The 21,028-nt window shown below is 42.9% G+C and overlaps 1 protein-coding gene and 1 pseudogene across 5 annotated transcripts in view; both read left to right on the top strand.

Annotated features, from left to right (window-relative positions):
• The window catches only part of SLC16A10 (solute carrier family 16 member 10), a 104,656-nt gene that overhangs the window by 31,469 nt on the left and 52,159 nt on the right, over nucleotides 1–21,028 (top strand). The window contains exons 1-3 of one of the 5 annotated variants that reach the window (XM_036316286.1): nucleotides 2,803–2,850; nucleotides 4,173–4,241; nucleotides 12,460–12,496. The exons of 3 other annotated variants lie outside the window; for them this stretch is intronic. The gene's annotated coding sequence lies outside the window, so the exon portion shown is untranslated. Of the gene's footprint in view, nucleotides 1–2,706; nucleotides 2,851–4,172; nucleotides 4,242–12,459; nucleotides 12,497–21,028 lie in introns of those variants that run through there. One more of the 5 variants, XM_036316283.1, reaches the window with a different exon arrangement.
• On the top strand, nucleotides 5,131–5,255 carry LOC118660865 (annotated as a pseudogene).

Here is a 21,028-nt window from a genome sequence, read left to right as displayed (position 1 = left end):
GGCAGGTGAGTGGTTAGGAGCCAGCAGTCCTGGATTGCGAAAGGAATGTCCGACTGCCGGTGGGACCGGGCCTAAACTGGCAGTTGGACATCCCCTGAGGGGTCCCGGGTTGGAGAGGGTGCAGGCCAAGCTGAGGGACCCCCCCCCCCAGTGCACGAATTTTGTGCACCGGGCCTCTAAAATATATATATATATATATATGCCTAATATGCAAATTGTTCCCTTGGGAGTTCAGCCAGGAGACCTGGAGTTCAGTCGCTCACTGTGACCACCAGGGGCAGCACGGAAGGAAGGAAAGCCTGGGCCAGCAGTCAGGGAAGGGAGACCCCGCTGGCAGCCAGAAGGAAGGCCCTGATTGGCCCTGATGCTGGCCAGGCCTAGGAACCCTACCTGTGCATGAATTTCGTGCACTAGGCCTCTAGTTAGTAGATAAAAAAACTGGTACATTTACATCATGGAATACTATGCTGCAGTAAAAAAGAAGACTCTCTTACCCTTTGAGACAGCATGGAGGGACCTAGAGAGTATTATGCTACGTGAAATAAGCCAGCCAGAGAAAGACAAGTATCACATGATCTCACTCATATGTGGAATCTAATGAATAAAATAAACTGATAAACAAAATAGATCTAAAGACATAGAAGCATGGAACAGACTGTGGAATCTCAGAGGGAAAGTGGGTGTGTGTGTGGGGGGAGAGATCAACCAAAGAACTTGTATGCATATATGCATAACCCATGGACACAGACAATAGGATGGTGAAGGCCTGGGGCAGGGGCTTGGGGGGCAGACTATATGGGGTCAATCAGAGAAAAATGGAGACATATGGCATACTTTCAACAATAAAAGATTGAAAAAACAAACAAACAAACAAACAAACAAACAACAAAAACAAAAAAGAAAGTGGCAAGAGTAAGAATAGCCCTAGCTGGTTTGGCTCAGTGGATACAGTGTCAGCCCGAGTATTGAAGGGTTCTTGGTTTGATCTTGGTCAAGGGCACGAGCCTTGGAGGCAAGCAATAAATGTGTCTCTCTCACATCGATGTTTCTCTCTCTATCTCTCCCCCTCCCTTCCACTCTTTAAAAACCAATGGAAAAATATCCCTGGGTAAGAATTAACAAAAAAGCAAAAACAAAAAGTGTAAAAATCGTATAAAGAATACCTGTAAATCCTATAAATAAATTGAATATATTATGGCCCCTTTCTCCTAAATGCATGTGTATTTCCTGAAAATAAGGGCATTCTTTTTTATAACCATTGTAAGTTATGAATTTTAATAAATTTAACATGGGTACAATGTATTTGTCTACAATATAGTATCCATATTCCAAATTTGTCATTTGACCTAATAATGTCCTTTTTGGTCTGTATTTCTAATTTTAATAAAAATGACCAGATTTTTTCCATAGAGTTGGTGCCACTTTACATTCCCAAGAGTAGTACATGAGAATGCTCGATTTACCCTCAACTTCCCCAATACAGTGTGTTAACACTTCCTGACAATCTGTTAGAGAAAGAATGATTTCACTGTGAGTTGTATTTCTCTATTATAACTAAGGTTGAAGATGTTCTCTTGTAAAAAGAGTTACTTATTTGTACTTTCTTTTTGTGAACTGTCTGGTTTATCCTTTGTCTATTTTTTGTACTGGAATGTTAGCTTTTTAAGAACTGATTTGGAGGAATTACTACTTTATTGTGAAACTGCCATTTGTCAGTAATATGAGTTGCAAATATTTTTCCTAATTTGACATTTGCTTTTTGTCATTGTTTATGGTGTTTATTATTATTGTTTGTTTGAATTTGGGGCATTTGAAATCATGATGTACTGGCAGGATGAATTATGAATATTTTTGTTATATTTAGATTTCACAATCAAATCCACAAATGTGCTTAGGGCAGCCGTGGGCAAACTACGGCCCGCGGGCCGGATCCGTTTGAAATGAATAAAACTAAAAAAAAAAAAAAAAAGACGGTACCCTTTTATGTAATGATGTTTACTTTGAATTTATATTAGTTCACACAAACACTCCATCCATGCTTTTGTTCCGGCCCTCCGGGCCAGTTTAAGAACCCATTGTGGCCCTTGAGTGAAAAAGTTTGCCCACCCCTGGCTTAGGGTATCAGTAGAGCAACATAAGAAAGGAAGAAGCAGGTTTTCACCTCTGGGTATAAAGAGATGAGTAAAGCAAATAAAACAATGCATTTATTTGGAACTTAAATAATTGCTACTATCCCCACTGTGTCAGGGCTATCTTTGGCTCTCAAAGAAAGAAAGAAAAAACCCAACAGAACAGTTATGGTGAAAAAATTATATGTAGTCTGAAACTTGATCACATCCAGGCCTTACCTAGGACTTGGAATTTTGGAAACTGAACAACACCACAGGAGAACACTATAATCTTATTGGTTTGGAAACCATGGTATTGGTAGGATTTGTGGTCTTTATTTTTTATTACTTTGGATGTCTTTCTTTTAATATTTTATATATCCACGCTCATCATTTTTATGGTAAAGGAATTTCTTTTAAAGTTGATTAGGTGTGGTTTTTTAAATATCAAGTTGCTTTGAACCATTAAGTAATGCCAATGGGGATATTCATCATAGAAATTAACTTGAGATATTTGGAAATATAAAAATGTGCTCACAACTGTAATGCCTGTATCTATTTTCATAAAAGCTGATTTGCACATATCTTCACATTGCAGATTTGCACTGGTATTCAGAGAAACAGGCTGACGCTGTTCTTCCAACATCCCTAGTTTGGGTTTCATGAAGCATTTTTCCCCGCTTCTCCTTTTTCACATTGCAGTGTTTTCCCAATGAATCTCTCAATCAATACTTAAGCATAGGTAACTACAGATACCATACAGATTATATAGTTTTATGCACTAAGTCTTTTTAACTTTACAGTCTGTCATAAGCATTTTATCACTTCATTAAAGATTCTTCATAATTTATAATCATAATTGATAATGGCTCTATGACAGTCTATTATGCAGATGTACAAAACTCCATTTAAACGTTTTCTTAATATTTGCTACTTATTTGCTAATATTAACAATGCTGTTGTGACAATCTTTGTATGTAAATATTTGCCACTTTCCAAATTATTTCTTTAAGGTCAGTGAAACAAAGGAATGAACATTTTAGGCCTCATAAAATCTACTCCCAAGTTGTTTTTCAAAATGGATTGTAATAATTTTCATTCCCATCAGCAGTGGTTGACAGGATTTGCGTTACCAGCACTGAGTACCACTAAAAAAATACACACACACACACGCACACACACACACACACAACTTGTTGGACTAGTTTTCTTTTTGTAAAAATTGTCCTTATTATTGAAATTGTTATAATTTCCCCCATTGACCTCCTCCTCCCCACTCCTGTCCCCTTATTTTTAAAAAATATTTTTTTATTAATTTTATAGAGAGGAAAGGAGAGGGATTGAGAGAGAGAAACATCAATCGGCTGCTCCTGCACGCCCCCCACTGGGAATCGAGCCCAGGCATGTGCCCATGCTCAACCACTGAGCCACATGGGCCAGTCTTCCACCCCCTTGTTTGACAGGCTTTTTAAAAAGGCAATGAACAGCATGTCATAATGCTGATGATTAGTATTTGAACAAGATACTAGGATTGTCTCAATCACTGTTGAGTGGTCAATGTGAGATTTACCAATGGAAAGTGGTAAAAAAAAAAATTGATTTGATAGTGTTTAATCACTATCAAATGTGATTGAGGTTGTCAGGGTTATTTTTATTCTTCAGAACTTCTGGTATACAGTGAACTGCTCTGAAAGAAAGCTTATGTCATGGGGAATTATTTTTAAAATGTGTGCATGTGGAAATGAGGCAAATAGGAATTTTATTTCTCTGATGGAAAAATACAGTGTTTTGTCAAATATTTCTGTTATTTGTTCATTCAAAGTATATTTGGAATGTGTATTGTCACGCGATCTTAAAACTCCAGTTTAAATGAGCCACGTGTCAAATAATGTCACCTGTAAAAATAAAGACCCACATGCTTCCCACCCCCTGTTGGAGCTGCACCTGGTTCCCCTGGGGGCCTGGATGAGGTTAGTTCTATGGCACCAGCATTATCAAGATTTCACTGTATTTGGAGGAACATAGCTTTTAGAGAAACTCCGTTATTTTTCTATTCCCATTTAGAGCAACTCTGTGGAAAGCTACAGACTAACCGCCTTTCCTGTGATTTTCAATATTATAGCCGAGAACCAGGTAGGGCCAGCTTCCTGTGCACTCATGCAGGGTTCTATGCTCAGAAGGGTCTCATCCTTGGTTTAATTCTTTCCTGTCAGAATCTTAAAATTCTAAATAATTTTATATTTGATCTTGTTTTGTAAATGAAGTCCGATGGGACAATGGAGCCTGTGCTCAGGGTTTGGGGCCTTGGCTCATGTGCCCTTCTGCCTCCCTACCTCCCGGACCCTGCCCCGGGTCCACTGCTGCCCTTCACCTGTGGTGGTAGCTGGGTGATGGTGGGGAGGATGAACCCCATGTTGCTGTCACCTTTTACCTCCTATGGGGATGTAGGTAGCTCAGGGGGCTTGGAGTCAGGTACTTGTGTCTTGCAGTGTTGTGGGCAGTAGTGGTGGTGGCCACCTCCATTCTGGTAGCATGCTGGCATTTTTGGTAAGTCAGCCTCTAACTCACCCCCAGTCTGAGTACCTAGTATGTCCAGGTGTGGGATTTTAAAGACCCTTGGGCATTCCTCATGCACCGTGGGTTGCTATGGCTGGCCAACCGGCAGGGGAGATCCTTGGCTCTACCTCCCCATGGTCTTGGTCTAGTGGGTGGTTTCAAGGCAAACTCAGCAGCTGCCAGGCCTGAGCATTTACTTGCTGCAGAATGCCACCCCCGCTCCCCTGTGAGCATCTGCACTTTTCCCATGAGTATCCTTGTGTCCAAAGGAGCTCTCTGTTGAGTTGGATGCAGGCAGGGGACACCCTCTGTTCCTCATTCCAGTCTTCTTGAGTCTGGCTTGAATTTGTCTCTTCTGGCTGGCTTGAGGTACCTCTGCGGATGAGCTATGAAATATAAATTAGCATAATTTAGGTGATTTTACATATGAGTTAAATTTATATTTCCACTTAAAACTGGCATTGCATGTCAATGAGTTCAGTTCAGGCCAGCTTCCCTGTTCTGTTAATTAAACGTTGGGACTTTGAAACGGCTTGGGAGACAATAGGATAGAAACCATTGCTCTATTCATTTACCTCCCAACCTACAAAAATGGAAAATAAAATAAAACTGGCATTGCAGAGGAAATGGTAAAGTTCATGCTAATAATTAAACTTTCTTTTCTTTTCTTTTTTTTTTTTTTACTGTGATTGCGCAGAGTCAGTGGCCTCTGTGTTGATTTATTTCAAATAGAAAGATAAGCTCTCTTTATAGTTGGATCAAACAGACTTGCGGAAATCTGACGTGTGATGAAGTGGGCCTGTGAAGCTTTTTGGTCAGAAAAATAATCCCACTGAATATAACTATATATGGTACATTCTGCAAGAACACATCTTTATTGTACCACACATGTGGTTTTTATGTAAACATGTAATGACATGAATAATTCCTTCTCCAAACTGAGTTTCTTACCTGTCCCTGTGTTTGTTAGCTTCCTGGTGTCTGACTTTTAAAGTATATATATATACATACTTTTTTAAAATTGATTTCAGAGAGGAAGGGAGAGGGAGAGAGAGATAGAAACATCAATGATGAGAGAGAATCATTGATCAGCTGCCTCCTGCACACCCCCTACTGGGGATTGAGCCCGAAACCCAGGCACGTGCCCTTGACCAGAATTGAACCCAGGACCCTTTAGTGCAGGCCCATGCTCTATCCACTGAGCCAAAGCGGCTAGGGTGTGTGTAACTTTTTGACTGTGACTTGCCCTTATTATTGCTTGGGAGTCCCCCAGCTTTGATAACTATGATTCATTCATTCATTCATTCACCTCACTGACAGCCTCTTATCTTACTATAGGGTGTCCTGAACCTGGGCCTGACTCTGCCCCATGGCTACAGTCTAGTCCAGCCGTGGGCAAACTACGGCCCGCGGGCCGGATCCGGCCCGTTTGAAATGAATAAAACGAAAAAAAAAAGAGACCGTACCCTTTTATGTAATGATGTTTACTTTGAATTTATATTAGTTCACACAAACACTCCATCCATGCTTTTGTTCCGGCCCTCCGGTCCAGTTTAAGAACCCATTGTGGCCCTCGAGTCAAAAAGTTTGCCCACCCCTGGTAGTCCGTGGACCACTGGTGGTCCATGAGGTCCGAAAGGTTGGCGACTGCTGGTCTAGTCCACACCTCAGCATTCCCTAGAAACACAGCTCAGCTGCGTGGACAACAAAGGCAATGCTTTCTGTTGTAAAGTTGGAAGCAGATATGCTGACTATCAGAAAGGAGTGCATATTCTGGCTGGACTCTGGTCACGGATTTTCCAGGCAAGAGAAACTTGAATGCTTGTTGGACTGCCCACCAGGGAGAACTCCTTTCTCCGCAGTGGGCTGGCTGGGGAGGAGCCCTGGCCTTTTATCTCACTGAGCTCTTTAAAGTTTCCAGGGCACAACTGAGATAACTTCAGCTGCAGCTCTTCCATGCAGACTTACTAGTAGCACCTGGTTTAAGTAAGGGCTCTTGTTACTTGGTTCTTATCAAGTTCTTATCACACTCAGCACAGTGCCTGCTGCCTGCTTCCTGCTTCCTGCTTCCCCAGAGAGGACTGGTGGGTTCTGTTTTAAGCTGTTCTGCATGGTTAGAGTTCACCCTCAGTTGCTGTCACCCATGCCCTGGCAGAGGAGTGCTGGGCATAATTGCTAGGCACTGCTGTTATTATTTTATTTACTACCAGTTCATCATTACTGAGAATCATCCCATCTGGAAAATAAACATTGCCTCACCTGTTCATGGCATAATATTTTTGCACTTGGCTTTCACTCACATGTTGCATATTAACTTTCCCTCTGAAAAGATCGCTGTGCTCTGGGAGCCTGCTGTGAACTGGATCTTATACTCTCCATGTATTTTTTTTTAATGTTTTTATTGATTTCAGAGAGGAAAGGAGAGGGAGAGAGAGATAGAAACATCAGTGATGAGGGAGAATCATCGATTAGCCGCCTCCTGCATGTCACCCACTGGGAATGAAGTCCACAACCCAGGCATGTGCCCTGACTAGGAATCAAACCTTGACCTCCTGGTTCATAGGTTGATGCTCAACCACTAAGCCACACGGGCTGGGCACCCCATGTATGTTTTAATTATCAGATGCTTCCTTCAGACGCCCATTCCTCTCACCTGTCATCATCCTAGCAGGCTGATCTCTGCCTGGTTCCACTGTAACTTTGTTTTTTTATTTTTATTTCTTCCCCTGTCCAATATAGTTCTCTCATGAGCAACTGATAATCACAATGTAAAGCCCAGGATGTTTTAATGCTTGCAAGGAAGACTCTTCAGATTAAAGCAGCGTAAAAGAATCTTCCCTGTGAGCCTCTCGTTGCTTACTGGATCAATTATTTATTTACTTGTGTAATTCATGTCCATGCTCAGGTATGTGTTAGGATAGCTCTGAGACTGTGGCTCCCTCTGGAGAAGGACCTGTGTCTGATATTACCTTTCTTCCTCAGTGTCTAATTTAGTGAGGACGAAATCCTCTTGGCTGCAGACCTGCTGCTCCCTCAGTTATTTGGTTCACTGAGCCCCAGAGCCAGAAGGTGACAGTTACTTTGTCTGATTCTGTTATGTTCCAATAGACAAATCACCAGGAAAAGTTCCTGAATGTTCTGATGTTAGGTCTAAGGGGCAAGTAGGAGTCAGAGTCAGAGTGGAGGCCCTTGTCACTGGTTTCCCTGGGGTGCTGGATCTGAGTCTTTGTCCTCCATACTGACTTCTGTGACACTCGGCTCAAGGGGTCCTTTTTCACCTAAATGCCCTCTGGAAGGTGGTGTCAATGCAAAGTAATCTTCGCATTATGTTACCATCAGGGTGACACTGGCCTAAGTCCCCCCCCCCCCCCCCCCACATTTTTTCCTTTTAAAATCTCCAAGAAGTGCCGGAGTTAGGGTCAGAGCTGGATCAGCAGCAGCAGGGAAGTTCACCAGCTGGAGGTGGGAGAGGGCCCTGGGCTCCGGTGCCCACCCCAGGCCGTTGTGAGAGGCCACAAGGACGGCCACGCACACACTCTGGGTCCTAAGAGAAAGTCGCTCTAAATCCAGGATGATTTCATCCTAAAATGAGATGCAGGGATTCTTGATTAGCAGGGGGCTGGCTTTTAAGATGCCACGAAGTGAGTAAACCTTGGGTGATGGGATTGGCCACAGTAATACAGAGGATCCTATGCTTTCAGCTCTTCTTAAATTAGGGCCTTTTATCTGCTTATTCTGAGCCTAACTATTTGGTTGGTTGATGGCTGAGAAATGGACTTTTGTACTTATAGTTTGAAAAAACCGCACACCTTTAAAAGTTTTTTATTTTCTCCAATAGAGTGCTTTTCTTTCGTCGAATCCCTAAAACTTTATTCTGGCTTACATTATTGAGTAGTAATAATTTTAGTATGATCTTTAGTATGTTGTAAAAATAAATCTCTGAAAACATGAAGTAGAAAGTATTCTTTATAGACTTTCTATAGGAAAAACAAATGTTTATAAATTGCTTATCAACTGTTTGTTTTTCCTACCTCTGCATTTTCATCCATTAATAACTGTCAGAGTTCAAGTTCAGTTTACAGCACAGTATCTGGAAGTTGTCCTCACTGTTAATTAGTATGACTTTGAATCATAAGTGCTGATGGCTAAATGGCACAGTTCATTAAAGATAGTCATACTTTGCCCGGGCTGGCATGACTCAGTTAGCTGAGTGTTGCCTCATGCACCCAAAGGTCAGTGGTTTGACCAAGCACATGCCCAGGTTTCAGGTTTGATCCCCAAATGATGTATCTCTCTCACATCTCCCTCTCTCTAAAAAAATCAATTAAAAATTTTTTTAAAAAGACAGTCATACTTTAACCTTAGTACTGTTATATTGGAAAGATGAAATAAAATTAGAAAAACATTTTATTAAAATATCTTAAATTTTATTAAATAAGATTAATTTAAACCCTGGATTAGTCTTTATTTTTGTTTCTAAATCCATCAGCTAGATCTAAATAGATTGTGAAATCTGCAAACTTATTTTAATCCAAAGATCTTCCTGCTTCTGTGCCGGGGTCCAGCCCCAGCGGGTCCAGGGGTCCCCAAAGGTGTGGACGGAGTCGGCGAAGAAGGAAGGACACAGAGACAGTGTTCAGTTGATCAGCAGCCTAGCCAGGACCTCTAGCCAGGATCTCCAGCCAAGTTCTGGTCTGGATTTCCAGAGAGGTTCTGCTTTGGATCTCCTGCCAGGTTCGGTAGCCAGTTGTCTTGCTAGGTTCTCCAGGTTCTCCAGCCAGGTTCAGTCACCAGGTTCTAGTCAGGTTCTCTTGCCAATTTCTATAGTCAGGTTCAGTCCAGGATCTTTTGCCATGTTCTCCCCAGCGAAGTTCTTCTGTCTCTAGAGAACGTTCTGTGTAGGTTCTGTGCCTCTTAGTTCTGTGTTCTAAGCTCTGTATTCTAAGTTCTGTGTCTTACTGTCTTATTACATCTGTATTTATACCAGTTGATTCAATCCTATCAATCTCTATTACAAAGGTTAGGGCGTTTCTTATCTCCATTCCAGGGAGTAAAGATTATGTAGCTTAAGCATGATTGTTTGTAGTGATTAACTACCCGCCTGGCACTTAGTTAGGGAGTTTCATCCCCTCCCTGACTTCAGGGAAAAATTCCTACCTGGGGAAACAACCTTTCTAGGAGAGGCATCCCCTCCCTGACTTCAGGGAAAAATTCCTACCTGGGGAAACAACCTTTCTCGGAGAGGTGACCTTGGTTAAAACACACAGCGCTAAGGGGAGCAAACATATTAAGAACAGTATGCCATATATGCCAGGTCCCTTGAAACAGCAAGCATGGACCGGCTCCCGGCACTTCTGTAACTAGCCACACTAACCCTCATATTATCAGCCTTAAAAGCAGTGTTATTAAATTACAGAGAATTTGTCAGTTCGTCTCTAGGGCTGATGGGAGTAGTTTGGGGTCAGCCTTTGTAGAAATGGTAGTGTGTTTTGTTAAATAATATGTATGGACATGGAGTGGTTATCACTTACCTCCCGTGAAATTTCTGGAAAGTAATGTTTTCGAAAACCAGGACACATTTATAGTAAGACTAGAGGCCCGGTGCACAAAAATTTGTGCACTCGGGGAGGAGGGGGGCCCCTCAGCCCGGCCTGTGCCCTCTCACAGTCTGGGACCCCTCGGGAGAAAACAACCTGCTGGCTTTGGCCTGCTCCCGGGTGGCAGAGAGCAGGCCCAATCCCTAGGTGCAGCCCCTGGTCGGGCTCAGAGCAGGGCCGATTGGGGAGTTGGGGTGCCGCCCCCTGTCATACACAGAGCAGGGCGATCAGGAGGTTGTGATTCCACCCTCAGTCACGCTCAGGGTAGGGCTGATTGGGGGCTTGGGGCACCATCCCCTGTCACACTCAAGGCAGGGTCAATGGGGAGGTTGCGGTGCCACCCTCTGTCACGCACAGAGCAGGGCCAATCAGGGGCTTGGGGCATTTCCCCCTGTCACTCACAGAGCAGGGCCCATCAGGGGGGTTGGGGCTCTGTACCCTGTCATGCACAGAGCAGGGCCAATCAGGGGTTTGGGGCGCAGACCCCTGTCATGCACAGAGCAGGGCCCATCAGGGGGTTGGGGTGCCGCCCTCTATCACCCACAGAGCAGGGCCGATCAGGGGGTTGGGGCACCGCTACTCTCACACTCAGGGCAGGGCCGAAGGGGAGGTTATGGCTCTACCCCGTCACACACAGAGCAGGGCCCGTGGGGGGGGGGGGTTGGGGCGCCGCACCCTGTCACACACAGAGCCACAGGGCGATCAGGGGGTTTGGGCGCTGCCCCCTGTCACGCTGATCCCGGTGCTGGGAGGCCTCGCGGCTCCGCTGATCCTGGTGCTGGGAGGCCTATTACCTTTTTACTATATAGGGTAGAGGCCTGGTGCATGGGTGGGTGCCGGCTGGTTTGCCCTGAAGGGTGTCCTGGATCAGGGTGGGGGTCCCCACTGGGGTGCCTGGCCAGCCTGGGTGAGGGGATGATGGCTGTTTGCAGCTGGTCACACACCCTTCAGGGTGGGGGTCTCCACTGGGGTGCCTGGCCAGTCTGGGTGAGGGGCTGAGGGCTGTTTTCAGCCTGGGGGTGACTGAAGCTCCCAACTGCTCCTTTTTTTCTTTTTTTTTCTTTTTTTTCTTTTTTTTTATTCTGGGCCAGCTTTAGCTTTGAGGCTTGGCTCCAGCTCTTAGGCCTTCGCTGCTGAAAGTAGGTTTCTGGCCTTTGCTTACAATGTTGCGATCCTGCTGGCTGAAGCCCGGCAGGTTTCTGGGGTTTTGTTTAGCTTCTATGTTTGTTACATAGTTGCTTGCAGCTCAGAGGCCTGCAGCGGCAGGCGGGGAACGTTGGAGTCCTCTGTCACTGAAGCAAGCAAGCCTCATGTTAGTTTCAAGCTGCCTGGCTGCTGGCTGCCATCTTGGCTGACAGTTAATTTGCATATTGCCCTGACTAGCCAATGGGAAGGGTAGCGGTCGTACGCTAATTACCATGTTTCTCTTTTATTAGATAGGATGTTCCGCGCCAGCACGGCCAAGGGTAAACCTGAGTGGGGGCGGTGAAGGTTTGAGAAAAGACAGACAAGAAAATGAAAGCTGGGTCTCGGTGGGACGCTGCTCCCGGATAGAGAGACAGCGCCAGCACCCACAAGCCGTGTCTTTATTTTATAGCAGATGCCACGAGGCAAAGTAAGGGCGTGATCAAGATGTTTACAACAGCCCTGACCAGTTTGGTTCACTGGATAGAGCGTCGGCTTGGGGACTGAAGGGTCCCAGGTTTGATTCTGGTCAAGGGCATGTACCTTAGTTGCAGGCACATCCCCAGTGGGGGGTGTGCAGGAGGCAGCTGATCGATGTTTCTCTCTCATCAATGTTTCTGACTCTCTATCCCTCTCCCTTCCTCTCTGTAAAAAATCAATAAAATATATATTTTTAAAAAAAGATGTTTACAACATTCTTGTGGGTTTCGATCCTACTCAATTACATGCACCTGAACTCTATCAAGCCCACATCACTTAGGCATGTGGAGCCACGTGTTCGGACCATATGTTCTAGCTTACAACTATAGCTGTTGGCTGCAGTTGTGCTGGGAGGGCTCTGCCCTCCAAGCTGGGACTTGCACGTGGCAATGAGAGGACTGTGCCCTCTCCTCAGGCCAAGGTTTGAACCTGTCCATACACTGTAGCCACGCCCCACAGTAAGATGTTAAAATTAAGATGCATTAAAATAACAATGTGACTTGATGAATTTACCAAAAAACCACTCTCTCCAGGTTTCATCAACTTGCCCTTGACATCCTTTTGCCTCTGGTAAGTTTTTTCTAGATGGTCTGAATAAAGGAGTATAATTTCTTGGATAGTTCTGTGGTTAAGTAATTTCTTACCACTTTCTTCAATCCATATAGCAATAAAATTTATATTTATACCATATATTTGCTGTTAGAATTGCTTTCAATTGCTATATAAGAAATGTAAAGTCTGTGTACTGCTTTACACTCCTGGTGTATTTTACATAAATAGCATCCTTAATCCTAACTTGACCAACATATAGGATGGTGGTATGACTCTCCTCCTCACTGTACAGATGAGGAAACTGAGGTGCAGATTGACTAGATCCGTGGTCGGCAAACTGCGGCTCGTGAGCCCCATGCGGCTCTTTGGCCCCTTGAGTGTGGCTCTTCCTAAGCCTTAGGAGCACCCTAATTAAGTTAATAACAATGTACCTGCCTATATAGTTTAAGTATAAAAAATTTGGCTCTCAAAAGAATTTTTTTTTTTCAAATTCAATGTGTAGACTTTATTTGGATCCTGTTTCAATCCAAAATGATTTTTTTTAGACAATCAAGGATATTTGAACATGGGTTAGGTATTAGAAGATGTTAAGGAATTATTGTGTTTTTTTTATTTTTTTATTAGTTAAGGTATTACAAATGTGTCCTCATCCCCCCCCCCCCATTAACCCCCAACCTCCCTCCTGCCCCCCGCACACTCATGATCCCATCCCCCTGTTGTCCATGTCCATTGGTTTGGCTTATATACGTGTATACAAGTCCTTTGGTTGATCTCTTCCCCTTACCCCCTCCCTCCCCTACTTTCCTTCTGGGGATTGATAGCCTGATTGCTGTTTCTCAGTCTCAAAAGAAATTTCAATCGTTGTACTGTTGATATTTGGCTCTGTTGACTAACGAGTTTGCTGACCACTGGACTAGATAAAACAGGGGGTACCTGCAGAACCTAGGACGCAGACCTGATCTTTGGACTTCGAACTCATGTTCCTTGTACTGTTCTATACTGAATACTGTTGTATGCTAATTTCCATGATAAATTCTTAGCAAAGACAGGGATGGCAATTAGCAACTTGAATCCATAGTGGCTTTATTTAGACACCTGCATGTACATATTTTATTGTATGTGTATATATGTCATATTTGTCATACATAACAGAATTATAATCCATAGCGCCTTATTTATAGATTTATAGTTGAGAACCAGTTGTTATTATAGTTTAATTATCTTAAAATCCTAGAATAAGAGATTTTTTTCTATTGATTTTTTTACAGAGAGGAAGGGAGAAGGATAGAGAGTGAGAAACATTGATGAGAGAGAAACATCGATCAGCTGCCCCCCCTGCACACTCCCCACTGGGTATGTGCCCGCAACCAAGGTACATGCCCTTGACCGGAATCGAGCCTGGGACCCTTGCGTCCGCAGGCTAACGCTCTATCCACTGAGCCAAACCGGTTAGGGCAGATGAATGGATTAGAAAACTGTGGTACATCTACACGATGGAATACTATGCTGCTCTAAAAAGGAAGGAACTCTTACCATTTGCAACGTCATGGATGGAACTGGAGAGCATTATGCTAAGTGAAATAAGCCAGTCAATGAAGGGCAAATAAGAGATTTTGAAGACTATTCAAAACAGTGGTGTAGATTGGGTATTATCTCTCTCTCTCTTTTTTTTTCTTTCTGTGATGAATGAGGACCTAGTGTGCTGGTGTTTAGCTATAAAGGTGAAGCTGACTTCACCAGGAGTATTTTCTTGGTATTTATAGTTCCTCTTTGACACGAATCCTTTGGTTAGCTTGTTCCTGTAATTCATTTATACTTACATAGTGGCTGCTGAAGGATAGTTGGTAAAACATGCATTCATTTATATTGAAATATATGTAGGAGTGCTGTATTCATACTACTAAGGACAGCTGTGCCAGTGATGAAGTGTGCAATTAAAGAAGTTTGCTTACTACATTTCTTTTTGACCTAGATTCACATTAGGCAATTCGTGACTGTTTAGGATATTGTAATACATCTGCATAGCACTTTATGCTTTTCAGTGTTTTTATATATTTGCTCCTAACAATAAACCTGTTTAGACTAGTGAAATGACATGACTATTATCATATTACAAATGAAGAAATCTGACTTGGAAATAGTATAGCACTGTGGTTAAGAATATGAGGTTTGTTTGTTTTTTTGTTGTTTGTCTTTTTAACAGAATATGATTATATTTATTACATAAGTTTGATACAACCAAAAAGTAAAACACCAGAGTAAAATAGTAACAAAAAACATGATATTTCATTTGCAATGCATGAGAAATGGTTAACATCTTTAGTCATAAACAAGCTCTTAAAAACCAGTAACAGACACTATAATAATGCAAGGAAACTGGAAAACATAAAATGAAAAAGTACAAGTGATGATTGAGCATATATGATTTTGCTGAGCAGTGATGAAGAATAATTTCTCTGCAGTGTCAGTGACCAGAATAAAGACACTGACACCTAATATTTTACAGTTTTGAACAGTGTTGTGCAGTGTGAACTCTCAAACACCGGGAGGCAGATTAATGAGAAGGACCTATAATGAGGAGGAAAGCTAACTTTTGAATCTATATATAAATTGAGTATTTTTAGCCAGAGCAATTCCAATTCATTGGAATTATTTAAACACATTAAGAATATGAGTTTTTATATTATTATATAATCTTTTATGAATGAGACCAGAATCCTGGCTTTACAGCAAGTTAATCTCTCTAAGCCTTGGTATCCTAATCCGTAAAATGGGGGACCTTTGAGGTTGTGGGAGAGTTTAAATGAGATAAAGAGTAGAAAGTAGGTAATCAATATAGTGGGCAATCAATAAGTACTGGGTAGCATTATCATCTCCAGAGGTTACATTACACATTTATTTAACTCAACAAAAATTGAGAGCCCCTTCTATGTGCTAGTCACTGGGCTAGGCATCAGGGACATGATGGTGAACTAGACAGATAGGGTCCTTACTCTAATATAATTTACATTTTAGTGGTAAAAATGGTAAAGGAGTCAATAAGAATTTCATGGAGTGATAAGGGCTTTGAAGAAAGTCTAAGGGGACAGTATTTGAAAAGGGCATCCTTAGGTTGGGAAATTCTACTGGAGAAAGTGGCATTTGATCTCAGACTCAAGTGGCCACAGCCATAAGAAGGTCAGGGGGCCTTGGCTGGGTAGCCCAGTTGGTTAGAGCATCATCCAATACCCTTAGGTTGCGGGTTCAATCCCAGTCAGGGCACATAAACCAATGAATGCATAAATAAGTGGAACAACAAATTGATGCGCCTCTCTCTCTCTCTCTCCCCCTCCCCCTCCCTCCCTCTCCTCCTCTCTCCCCCTCCCCCTCTCTCCCTCCCTCAAATAAATTTAAAAAGGTCTGGCGGAATAGCCTTCCAGGAGGGGGAAATGACAGTGCAAAGTCTGAGCGGCAGGATGAGTGGCATAGAACAGGACGACCTTGTCCTGGGTGGAGAGAGGCGGGGGATGGGGAGAGTGGGGGGGCGGGGGGAGAGGGTGGATTGTGTAGGATTTGTAGGCCAGGGTAAGGAGCTTGGGTTTCTTTCAAGTGTGGGGTTTTGAGCAGGGGAGGGATATGTCCAACTTTGGGCAAGCGCTAGGCAAGGTGTTATGAAGGAGAGAAAGGTATAGGCAAAACGTTTCTTCCTTCCTGTAGTTTATAGTCTTTGGTGTCATAAAACCAGTGCCTGGCAGATTAGCAGCTAGAGCACTGCAGTGTTTCTGCTGGCGTGCTCCCAATCTGATAATGGATGCTCTGTGTCATGTATGCTCCCAGCAGTCATCTCTGACGTGACATTATGGTTCTTGTTATCTATCAATGAATCTCTCTTAACAGTCTAAAGGGCGTGGAGGATGGAGGCAGAGTTGGGGGGCAGGGAGAAAAAGAAGCTATTTCTGAACACTGGATACAAAACAGGGATTAGGAAGTAGGGGAGTGAAGGGGAAAGGCAAGATCCTGTTGTGCACAGAGATGTGGCTCCTTAAGGTGGCATGGGCTGGGTCATGTTTCTCCCAGGTTGGCGAATCCAGGCTGTCCAACCCCAGATGCCACTGTGGCTTTGTAGCTCAAGACTGTTTATTGGCAACTTTTCTCATTTCCACTAAGGGCAAAAGGGGCAGCAATATCCTGTGTTTTCTTCTCCAAATAGGGTTCCAGTCCCTTGGAAGTCTGTTTCTTTGAATCATCCCATCAATTTAATGTTAATCAATTAACATTCTAATAATTATATGCAATTGTTATCATAGCTAACATTTATTTAATGCTTACTGAGAGCTAGTTATAAGCTCCTTTATCTACATTATTCTACTAATCCTAAACCCTCTGAGGTAGACACTACTATCCTTTGCGTTTTACTGATGGGGAAAACGAGGCATAGAGAGCTTAATTAATCTGCTTGTGGCCCCAGAGCAGGCCAATGAAACCAGTGCTCAAACCATGCTTAACACTAGACTGAAGAATATGTCTTTACTTGGTTATTTATGGGCTGATAAGAAAGGGATGGAGTGGTGGTCTTTTATTGGAGAAAGTAGACTAGCTGAGCAAGACAATGCCAGTTTTAAAAAGAAATATAGAAGTTCTAAAGCACCATGCTATAAACCTTTCTGTCCTGAAGTGTTCTACCTGTGCACCATTAAGTGAAATGCATTAAGGGAGACTATTTATTGAGGCTATTTATTGTGCTGTCCCTTATAGAAAGTGGCTTATTGCCCAACTGTCATGGCTCAGTGGTTGAGCATCAGCCTATGAACCAGGAGGTCACGGTTCAAGTCCCAGTCAGGGCACATGCCTGGGCTGCGGGCTCGGTCCCCAGTGGGGGCGTACAGGAGGCAACCAATCAATGTTCCCTTTCATCCTTGATGCTTCTCTCTCTCTCTCTACCTCTCCCTTCCTCTCTGAAATCAATAAAAATATTTTTTTTTTTTAAAAAAAAGAAAGTGGCTTACCAGTTACAGATTGTGGTTATTACCTCCTTTGTGGTTTTCTATTGTAAAACAATATAATATTATTAATATCAAAATTTATAAGTCAAGAAAAACTTTACCCTCAAATTAACTGTTTTTATTTTTTCACATTCACTTCCAGTTCTTGTGTTTATTTGTGCATAACTTGTACACACTTATAGAATGTCCATTAATTTTTCATTCAACATTATGTGATATGTAATGAGCTTTAAAGTTAAGCAGTAAGTCTATCCAGTGAAAAGGAAAAGATTGCAATATGAAAAGGCTAAAAGGCATTCGTAATCGATTGGGGTGATGTCTACCAGGCAGCCACGTCAGATTTGGAGCTGGCCTTGGAAGGAGCAGCTGTATTTTTGGACCTTGGAAACTCTTCATCTTTCCATGTAGTCTGTCAGGCTTCCAAGGAAGTCAGGGGGAAATGGAAAAATACAGTGATTTGGAACTGATGTGAAACTAACAAGCTGCTGGAGTTCAGTGTTGCAAAAGAGGAATAACAGTCCCTACCTGATGTGGTACTATAGTAGAGGGTAAAGCTTTAGTGAATGGGCTGTGCATTGTTTGTCAGAATTATCAATAGTGGTTATAAAAGCAGTTTCATCAGACTGGAAGAACAAAGCACTTGACAAATACTATTTTGATGATAAACTCAACTTAAATATCCTGTATTTAAGTTGAGTTTAATTCAAAGTGGCTTTTATGTTCCAAATTTATGTAACTATAGACTAACCACATGGCATTCAGAGGCCTCCTTGATCTATCTCCAAACATCCTAAGGAAAATGGCACATTCAAGATCTTTACTGATAGCCACCTCCACATCCCTCCCACCCCTGACCAAATTACCCTTTTCTCTTGTGCAGCCAGATGTGACAAGAGGTAAGTTGAGTGAAAGGCAATGGGACAAAGTAGAAATTCTGTTAAATCAGTTTGGAGAAGGCCTGAGACAGTTGATAGAGACATTTGTTTCCTCTTTCCTCCTTTATAAAATAAGTAAAATTCAAGTAATTTTTTTTTTTTTGGCGGGGGAGGGCTTTGACACATAGATGATCTGATCGAGTTCATCCTACACAGCAGATCTCTGAGAACATAGTTTACACAAACTAGAATTACAAAATCAGGTTTTATGTTAAGTTCAGGCCATTACACTTTAAATTAAGGACACCTACATTTGAGGTATGAACTGGAATATTTAATTGTGAGACATATCATTATATCAGAACATTTGGTTGCTTTAAGACACTTCTTTGTGTGTGCTCTAAGACTTTTCCCCCTTACTTCGTCCTAACAAAATGTGAGACAGATGTTGGTACTGGAGCATATATATAGGTCAGGGGAGATGTGTTCTAAATGAAATGCCGCCCAGTGGAGTCAGCACGGTTACAGTGCTATTTCCAGGGGAGCAGACCTTCCTGTTAGGTTCATGGTAAAGGCTTTCTTCTCTGCCACAGAAACTTGTTTTTGTGACAGTCTTCAGTGAACCCGTTTGATTTCACTTGTGGCTTCCTTTGTGTTTACATATAAATAGTACCTGGAAAGAAGCATCTTTCCCTAAGATGATATTTTTTGGAGGGGCCTCTACCATTTTGGGGGAGCACTTCAGTTGAGTAACCACTGTGTACTCTCAGCTCCGGACATCCGGTTGTGTGTGTGGAGTTGCCGGTGGCCTGGCACACATTCCATCTGCCCCCGGAGGCCGCAGCCTCGCCAGGCAGAGAGACCACTCGTGTTTGCTGGCGCCTCTGTTTCTGAGAATGCACTTCTTCCCAGGGCCCCAGACCTAGGTTCCATGTACCTGCATCCATGCTCCCACCTGCCCATCCCTGTTCTGATGGAATGCACTAGGATACGAGAGTAGCTTTTCCCATAAGGAAAATCTGTTGTGTTTTTCTTTTTCTTTTTTGTTAATCCTCACCCGAGGAGATATTTTCCATTGATTGTTAGAGAGTGGAAGGGAGGGGGAGAGAGTGAGAGAGAGAGAGAGAGAAAGAGAAAGAAATATCCATGTGAGAGACACATCAATTGGTTGCCTCCTGCACATGCTCTGACTGGCCCTGGGGATTGAGCCCACAACCAAGGTACGTGCCCTTGACCAGAATCAAACCTGAGACCCTTCAGTCCATGGACCAATGCTCTACCCACTGAGCCAAATCGGCTAGGGGATAATCTGTTTTTTAAATAGGCAGCAATGTATAGTAGATAAGAGCATGATTTAAGCTTCCTGTATTTGAATCCTGGCTGGGTTACTGACTAGCTCAGGGGTGGGCAAACTTTTTGACTCGAGGGCCACAATGGGTTCTTAAACTGGACCGGAGGGCCGGAACAAAAGCGTTTGTGTTTGTGTGAACTAATACATGTTAACACTGCTGCTGGTGAAGGAGCGGAGGGGAGAGCAAGAGAACCCTTCGCTCTTTCGGCTCCGCGGGCCGGATAGAACAGCCGAACGGGCCGGATCCGGCCCGCGGGCCGTAGTTTGCCCACGGCTGGACTAACTGGTCAAGTTACTTAATCTTGGCCAAGTTACTTAATCTTTCTGTGCTTTGGTTTCCTTAAGTAAAAAGGGGATATTAATAATTCCCTCCTTATAGGGTTGTTATGATGAGTAAATGAATTAATATTTATAAACACTTAGAACTATATCTAGCATATGGTAAACATTATATAAGCATAAAGTAAACAAATACTTTTTTCTGATTATAAAAGTAATACACTAACATTGTAGAAAACTTGGAGAATTCAGAAAAGTATTGCTTAGCAAGAGTCGGAAGGAATAAAAAGATGGGCAGTCAAGATGGCAGGAGTGTATTTCAAGGCAGGGAGTTGTGATGTCAAGGAGTTGAGACTAGAGGCTGGTCTTTGAACCCCTAGCCTGGTTGTCTTAGTCATCATGATGTTCACTTGTTTTTCCAGTTCCTAGATCTGTCTTCCACCCTTGATAAATCAATGAATTTGGTGTACTAGTATTTGAGGAATCTTCAGCGAGCTGGCCTTGAGCCAGCATTCTACCTCCTTGCTCTATGGCCTTTTAGAGAATTAATCCTTGTGAGCCTCAGGTTTCCTACCGTTGAAATAGAGTTAGTATTCCCTGTCTGGCAGGGGTGCTGCCAGGATTAAATGACCTCTGTCCACGGTCCTGTGCCTGGCCGGGTGCTGGTTGGATGTTCTTTTCCCTTGGTTCCTTCCCAGCTCTTCTAACAGTGCTGGAGCTGATGTATATAGAAGGTCTCTGGTTGCCTCAGGGAAGGAGGATTCTGGGGAGTTGTATGGTTTGACTTAAATCCTCAAAAGCTGTTTTCATATATAAACAAAGTGAGCATACTTTTCCCATCTCACCCATACTTTTTACCAAGTTTAGCTGGAAGATTTATAGTATCCATCAGGGTCACATATTGTGACCTCCGAGATGCTTTTTCCTTTCCTCTTGCTTTTACTGTGAAATGTAGCCTACGTACAGAAAGTGCAAAAACACATCTGTATAGTGTGAAGACACAGCACATTGCCAGCCCAGCCTGCTTTAAAAGTACACATGGAGTTCTTTATATCTTACATCT

This window comes from Myotis myotis, unplaced genomic scaffold (assembly GCF_014108235.1).
Source record: "Myotis myotis isolate mMyoMyo1 unplaced genomic scaffold, mMyoMyo1.p scaffold_m19_p_7, whole genome shotgun sequence".
Classification (NCBI taxonomy): domain Eukaryota; kingdom Metazoa; phylum Chordata; class Mammalia; order Chiroptera; family Vespertilionidae; genus Myotis; species Myotis myotis.
The sequence above is the reverse complement of the archived record's forward strand: the minus strand, read 5'-3'. Positions and strand labels throughout refer to the sequence as shown.